This window comes from Haliotis rubra, unplaced genomic scaffold (genome assembly GCF_003918875.1).
Source record: "Haliotis rubra isolate DU_JTF1 unplaced genomic scaffold, ASM391887v1 Scf1192, whole genome shotgun sequence".
Taxonomy (NCBI): Eukaryota; Metazoa; Mollusca; class Gastropoda; order Lepetellida; family Haliotidae; genus Haliotis; species Haliotis rubra.
Genome location: NW_025765106.1, coordinates 145,203 through 153,725, shown reverse-complemented (window position 1 = coordinate 153,725; position 8,523 = coordinate 145,203). Strand labels below are relative to the sequence as shown.

The following is an 8,523-nucleotide window of genomic DNA, read 5'->3' as shown; positions in this document are numbered from 1 at the left end:
ATGCAAAACCTCGAATTCTCCACTGCACATGCAAAACCTCGAATTCCCCACAGCACATGCAAAACCTCGAATTCTCCACAGCACATGTAAAACCTCGAATTCTCCACAGCACATGTAAAACCTCGAATTCCCCACTGCACATGCAAAACCTCGAATTCCCCACTGCACATGCAAAACCTCAAAGTCCCTACTGCACATGCAAAACCTCGAATTCTCCACTGCACATGCAAAACCTCGAATTCCCCACAGCACATGCAAAACCTCGAATTCTCCACAGCACATGTAAAACCTCGAATTCTCCACAGCACATGCAAAACCTCGAATTCTCCACAGCACATGTGAAACCTCGAATTCCCCACTGCACATGCAAAACCTCAAAGTCCCTACTGCACATGCAAAACCTCGAATTCTCCACACCACATGCAAAACCTCGAATTCCCCACAGCACATGCAAAACCTCGAATTCCCCACAGCACATGCAAAACCTCGAATTCTCCACAGCACATGTAAAACCTCAAATTCCCCACTGCACATGCAAAACCTCGAATTCCCCACAGCACATGTAAAACCTCGAAGAAGCTTTCTAGTGTAAGGCTGAGGATTCACTCAACATTATACCGACGAACGAAGATGTTCTGTCACTGTGTTAAGCAAGTCGCTAACTGTATAGTATTACTGAAGTCGCTAATTGGGACATGTATTGTATACGCTGTACTACAACCCAAGATGTGCATATTGTTCGTTGAGTCCTGTAAATCAGCTCTCCACTGTATGGAAGCGGATATGTAAGGTTGTTAAGTCTCGACTGTACCTGTTAAGTCAGGAGTCACTGTTGCCCGTGTAAAGTACATACTTTGTGTGTAAAGCCATGATGTTATTGAACGTGAAGTCGCTCTTGCCCTTGTACAGCCACAAGCATGCTAATGCACGTGTAAAGCTATGATATCACTGATGTAGGTGTAAGTCTGAATAATAACTGAATAGTACCTTGTTGTCGGTTTAGCACGTGTAAAGCCACGAAATCCCTGTTGTTCATGTGAAGCCACGATTACGCTGCTGAACTGTCAACAGTATGTGAAGCCGTTTAATATCACATGAAGCCGTTTAATACATATGAAGTTTGCACTTGTGAAGCCATGATAATATTGTACACTTACAACTATGACTTAAGCCTCTTTCTTGCAATGGAGAGGCCATTATTCAGTAGCCTCTTTCTTGCAATGGAGCCGCCATGTTTCATTAGCCACTTTCTTGCAATGGAGAGACCATGTTTCATTAGCCACTTTCTTGCAATGGAGAGGCCATGTTTCATTAGCCACTTTCTTGCAATGGAGAGACCATGTTTCATTAGCCACTTTCTTGCAATGGAGCCGCCATGTTTCATTAGCCACTTTCTTGCAATGGAGAGACCATGTTTCATTAGCCACTTTCTTGCAATGGAGAGGCCATGTTTCATTAGCCTCTTTCTTGCAATGGAGAGGCCCTTTTTCATTAGCCACTTTCAGGCCATGGAGATGCCATGTTTTTTTCAAAGCCATGTACTGAGAACAACACCTTGTGATAATTTATTATTTGTGAAGAACGGAGTTATACCGACGGACGAAGACGTTCTGTCTCTGTGTTAAACAAGTCGCTAACTGTATAGTATTACTAAAGTCGCTAATTTTGACATGTACTTGAAAGTATGTAACGAGTTGACGCCAACTCTACACATAGCGGACGTTGTTTACCTGTGTTACGTCACTTAACGCTGTAAATCATGTAAACAGTGGACGTTGGTAGTGTTCGTGGAGACCCGTGAAGTCGCTATTGAACGCATGAAGTTCTGAGTCTTTACTGTACGTGTTCGTCCTGAAGTCGCACTGTACCACATTGTCCTTTTTGCACGTGTAAAACAATGAATCCCCCACTGCACGTGTAAAGCCATTAAATCGCGCCTGTAGATGCATCGCCATGAGGTCGCTGTTCTACGTTTAACATCATGATGATGTTACTGTACAAGCCCTGAAGCCGCTACTGCACGTGTAAAGGCATGAACCCACCACTGCACGTGTAAAGCCATGAAGTGCCCACTGCACATGTAAAACCTCGAGTTCCCCACTGCACATGTAAAACCTCAAATTCCCCACTGCACACGTAAAACCTCGAATTCTCCACAGCACATGTAAAACCTCAAATTCCCCACTGCACACGTAAAACCTCGAATTCTCCACTGCACACGTAAAACCTCGAATTCTCCACAGCACATGTAAAACCTCAAAGTCCCTACTGCACATGCAAAACCTCGAATTCTCCACAGCACATGTAAAACCTTGAATTCCCCACAGCACATGTAAAACCTCAAAGTCCCTACTGCACATGCAAAACCTCGAATTCCCCACTGCACATGTAAAACCTCGAAGAAGCTTTCTAGTGTAAGGCTGAGGAATCACTCGACATTATACCGACGAACGAAGATGTTCTGCCACTGTGTTAAGCAAGTCGCTAACTGTATAGTATTACTGAAGTCTCGACTGTACCTGTTAAGTCAGGAGTCACTGTTGCCCGTGTAAAGTACATACTTTGTGTGTAAAGCCATGATGTTATTGAACGTGAAGTCGCTCTTGCCCTTGTACAGCCACAAGCATGCTAATGCACGTGTAAAGCTATGATATCACTGATGTAGGTGTAAGTCTGAATAATAACTGAATAGTACCTTGTTGTCGGTTTAGCACGTGTAAAGCCACGAAATCCCTGTTGTTCATGTGAAGCCACGATAACGCTGCTGAACTGTCGACAGTGTGTGAAGCCGTTTAATATCATATGAAGCCGTTTAATACATATGAAGTTTGAACTTGTGAAGCCATGATAATATTGTACACTTACAACTATGACTTAAGCCTCTTTCTTGCAATGGACAGGCCATGTTTCATTAGCCACTTTCTTGCAATGGAGAGGCCATGTTTCATTAGCCACTTTCTTGCAATGGAGAGGCCATGTTTCATAAGCCTCTTTCTTGCAATGGAGAGGCCATATTTCAGTAGCCTCTTTCTTGCAATGGAGAGGCCATGTTTCATTAGCCACTTTCTGACCATGGAGCCGCCATGTTTCATTAGCCACTTTCTTGCAATGGAGAGGCCATGTTTCATTAGCCTCTTTCTTGCAATGGAGAGACCATGTTTCATTAGCCTCTTTCTGGCAATGGAGATGCCATGTTCCATTAGCCTCCTTCTTGCAATGTTCCATTACCCTCTTTCTTGCAATGGAGAGGCCATGTTTCATTAGCCACTTTCTTGCAATGGAGAGGCCCTATTTCATTAGCCACTTTCGGGCCATGGAGATGCCATGTTCCATTAGCCTCTTTCTTGCAATGGAGAGGCCATGTTTCATTGGCCACTTTCTTGCAATGGAGAGGCCATGTTTCATTAGCCTCTTTCTTGCAATGGAGAGGCCATGTTTCATTAGCCTCTTTCTTGGAATGGAGAGGACATGTTTCATTAGCCTCGTTCTTGCAATTGAATGACCATGTTTCATTAGTCTCTTTCTTGCAATGGGGAGGCCATTACGTTGCTACGGCACGTCTGAAGCATTAAATGTGCAATGTTTTGTGGGGCCATGACCTCTCCGCCGCATCTGTGAAACCACGAAGTTAATTCATGCAGCTATTAATAGGCTACTGCACGCACCACATCGTAAAGCCAGAAATGTGTGTGTAATGTACATCAATGTTGCTAATATTGTGTTACAACCTGGTGCCACTGAATATATGTATCATCCTCGATGTCATAAATTGTACTGATATTGTGTAAAACACTAATATGTACATGTGTAAAGCAATTACGTCGCCACAGTATGTAAAGTTACACGTATTTGTGTGGAAACGAGCTCACTGTAAAGTTCATTAGAACATACATTATGATATATCTTTAGCCAGAATTCACTTACATGTGTTTTCAATGTGAGAATACATTTATATATGAAATATTGTTGTCATTATTGAATAATCATTGGAGATCGAAGAACATTGTCAAAACGAGGAAATCAACGAGGATGTCCATTTGTTATTATGTAGCAGAGGACAAAATAACACATTCCCCATTTAATCGAACATTGATACATAATAGTACTAGTGACTCGTATTATGGTCAGTTTTATCTTGGTCTACTGGAACATTGCATGGCACTTTTCGTGGAGATAACTGGAGTGAGTGAGTATGGTTTTACACCGCTTTTAGCAATAGTCCAGCAACATCATGGAGGGGGACACCAGAAATTGGTTTTTCAAATTGTAACCATGTGGGGAATCGAACCCGGGTCTTCGGCGTGACGAGCGAATGTTCTAACCACTAGGCTACCCCGGAGATTACTGGAGAAAGTCTCATTTGAATTGTAATTGTACTAACATGGAGGGTACACACCTGGCGTTTGCGTCATCACATGACCCATAAAGACTCTCAGTTATGCCAAAGAGTTTTTATACCCTCCATTTCTGACGTGTCCGCTAAGACAATCAGTATCATATATATGCATATAGTACTATCTAGATTTTATATAGCTATACAGATTTCAAATTAACTATCGAAAGTCATTTGAACAAGACATGTTCTTTCATAAATATTAGCTTTCGGCTTTTTATTCAAAAGTGATTTGAAATCTCGGATTGACCGTTCAGAATCTTGTACTTGAATCTTGATTTGGGTGATATTATTTTGATTACAACACCTCCCACACAACTGCACTAACATTAAATGAATATTTTGTAAGTGGTAAGTGATACCTGTAGAGCCGTCTCCAGAACGTCATGGCGTCATCACTGATCTTGCCTCTATGTCTGTTTTTGACATATGTTCGAGAAGAATGGTGACATTTTTTCGACATAGTTCTAATGTCGTTGTCAAGCAAGTGAATCTATGTCGAAACGTCGCCCTTCACAGAATAAAAGAAGTTGTATATCCATAAAAATTGTCTTCATTCTTCATCAACTCAACTTCTAAAATGCCCATCAAAGAAGTCATATGTTCGAGACGTTAGCGTTTTAAAGGAAGAATGGAGAGACGAGCAGATGTTTTGCATCTTTTGTGATTGGAAAGATGTGAAATTCGACGCATCTACTGAAACACATACACCAGTTTTGGCATCTTATTAACGAAATCAGGGGAAACGACATAGTTTAGAAGTGCAGGGCCAAAGTGATGGAGTTTCATGCTACAGCTGTTTGTGAAATCTGGTAAACTCCTCGAGAACAGCGCAGAAATGAGACAATGGATGTACCAGGACAAAATCAAATTGTACGAGCGCTTCAAATCCACGTCCCCGGGTCTGTTGATCTCCAATAGTGAATGAGTGTTTGAGTTGGGTTTTAATTAGTCATATTCCAGCAATATCACGACGGGCGACAACAGAAATGGGCTTCACACATTGTACTCATGTGGGGAATCGAACACTGACCTTGGCGTAATCAGCGAACGCTTTAACTACTGGGCTACCCCACCGCACTTCCTATAGTGTTTTGAACCGTGACGATCTATGTTAGAATTGATCTTCAGCAACCCATGCTGGTCGTAAGAAGCGACTAACGGGATCGGGTGGTCAGGCTCACTGACTTGGTTGACACATGTCATCGTATCCCAATTGCGTAGATCGATGTTCATGCTGTTGATCACTGGCCCAGACTCCATGATTTACAGATCGCCTCCATATAGCTGGAATATTGCTGTGTGCGGCGTAAAACTAAACTCACCAACTCACTCCTACAGTGTGTAATAGTGTATGTTAATCCTCAAAATCTAAGCCATACCACACCGGAGGATAACAGAAATGAGTCTCACACATTGTGGACGAGCGGGTATTCAAACATTGGTCTTCGGGGTGGTGTGCTTCGCCGTTCATCACTAGGCTACCCCAACCATCCCTAATGAATGCTACATGGCGCTTTTACGCGTCTTGTTGCAATATTCCAGTCAGATTACAATACGCAGGGCGTCAGCGTGACCACCAAACGCGTTTGCAACTGTGCTAGGCAGGTAAGGAACAGCACATCTGGTCTTAATGACGTGAATGCCACAGCACGTATAGTGCGCCCTGGGGTAATACAGCACTAATTACTTAATGATTATTGCAGCTAGTTTGTAGTGAATAATCAATACGTCAGTAGCTGTGACATTTAAGCGATTACGATTTCCCATACGTGGTTAAATAGTAGCACTAGGTTGTCGTTAGCCAACGCCTCGTAGGAACTTTTTCATTTGAATAAATCATTCTTTTCTGGCTTCGCTGTGTCCCGCCGGGACCAACTCACCATTGACATAATGAAAATAAAGCTTGCGAACGATGTCGTAAATGTATGGCAGGTTAACGAAGATAATTCTGTCTTTTCAGTTTTGTCGGACATTCGATGAAACATCACCAGTCAATAGAAATGACTGTAATGTTAGACACGCAGTTCTTTTACATTTTTCACAAAGAGTCAGTTGTTAATGGGAAACTGTCTGTTTCAATTCAATGTAACTTCGATCAAATGTTTCACAACTGCAAGCATACAATGTCAGTCAGCAGTGTGACAACTTTATCAATAATTATTAAACATCGCCCAGCTGTGAGATAACAGCTGTTATAATAGGCAGAACTATTGCAGTTATGAAATAACAGTTATGTAATTACTTCCAGCAATATGACAGTAATGTAATATCGGCCAGCTATAAAAGAGTTATGTATCATGTTCCGGAATATGGCAGTAATGTTATATCGGCCAGCTATATGAGAGATATGAAATAACTTCCAGAAATATGAGAGTGCTGTAATAGTGAGTGAGTTAGTGGGTATGATTTACCCCGCTTTTAGCAAGATTCAAGCAATATCACGGCGGGGGAAACCAGAAATGGGCTTCACACATTGTGTCCTGTGGAGAATGGAACCCAGGTCTTCAGCGTGACAAGCGAACGCTTTAACCACTAGGCTACCCCATCACCCCGAGTACTGTAATATCGGCCAGCAATGTAACAGTTATGTAATAAATTACAGCAATATTGCAGTGATAAAATATCTGTCCGCTTTATGTCATTTATATAATAATTCACAGCAGTCTGATAGTAATGTAATATCGGCCCTCTATATGACAGTTATGTAATAACGTACAGCAATGTGACGGTAATGTAATTTCGGTCGGCTTTATGAGAGTTCTGTAATAACTTACATCAATATGACGGTAATGTAATATCAGTCCTCTATGTGACAGCTATGTAATAACTTACAGCAAAATGACGGTCATGAAATATCGGTCCTCTATATGACAGCTATGTAATAACTTACAGCAAAATGACGGTCATGAAATATCGGTCCGCTATATGACAGCTATGTAATAACATACAGCAATACGACGGTCGTGAAATATGGGTCCGCTATATGACAGCTATGTAATAACTTACAGCAAAATGACATTAATGAAATAGCGGTCCTCTATGTGACAGCTATGTAATAATTTACAGCAAAATGACGGTCATGAAATATCGGTCCTCTATATGACAGCTATGTAATAACTTACAGCTATATGACAGTAATGAAATATCGGTCCGCTATATGACAGTTATGTAATAACTTACATCAATTTGACAGTAATGAAATATAGGTCCTCTATATGACAGATATGTAAGAAACTTACAGCAATATGACAGTAATGACATATCGGTCAGCTTTATGAGACCTATGTCATAACTTACGTCAATTTGACAGTAAGGAAATATCGGTCCGCTATATGACTGTTATGTAATTACTTACAGCAGTATGACAGTAATAAAATATCGGTCCGCTATATGTCAGCGTTGTAATAACTTACAGCAATATGACAGTAATGAAATATCGGTCCGCTATATGACAGCTATGTCATAACTTACAGCAGTATGACAGTAATGAAATATCGGTCCACTATATGACAGTTATGTAATAACTTACAGCAGTATGACGGTTATGAAATATCGGTCCATTATATGACAGTTATGTAATAGCTTGCAGCAATATGACAGTAATGAAATATCGGTCCGCTATATGACTGTTATGTAATAACTTACAGCAGTATGACAGTAATGAAATATCGGTCCTCTATATGACAGCTATGTAATTACATACAGCAATACGACGGTCGTGAAATATCTGTCCGGTATATGACAGCTATGTAATAACTAACATCAATTTGACAGTAATGAAATATAGGCCCTTTATATGACAGCTATGTAAGAAACTTACAGTAATATGACAGTTATGTTATAACTTACAGCAGTATGACGGTAATGAAATATCGGTCCGCTATATGACAGCTATGTAATAACTTACAGCAATATGACAGTAATGAAATATCTGTCCGCTATATGACAGTTATGTAATTACTTACAGCAGTATGACAGTAATGAAATATCGGTCCGCTATATGACAGTTATGTAATAACTTACACCAGTATGACGGTAATGAAATATGGGTCCGCTATATGACAGTTATGTAATAACTTACAGCAGTATGACGGTAATGAAATATCGGTCCGCTATATGACAGTTAT

The 8,523-nt window shown here is 40.9% G+C and overlaps 1 long non-coding RNA gene across 1 annotated transcript; it reads right to left on the bottom strand.

Moving 5' to 3' along the window:
• Positions 1-749: 749 nt before the first annotated feature.
• LOC124261273 lies at positions 750-3,397 on the bottom strand. The gene is made up of 3 exons (XR_006894285.1): positions 3,377-3,397; positions 2,520-2,873; positions 750-811 (listed from the first exon to the last, which is right to left on the bottom strand). It is a non-coding gene; the product is annotated as an uncharacterized LOC124261273 (long non-coding RNA).
• Between the last annotated feature and the right edge of the window lie 5,126 nt (positions 3,398-8,523).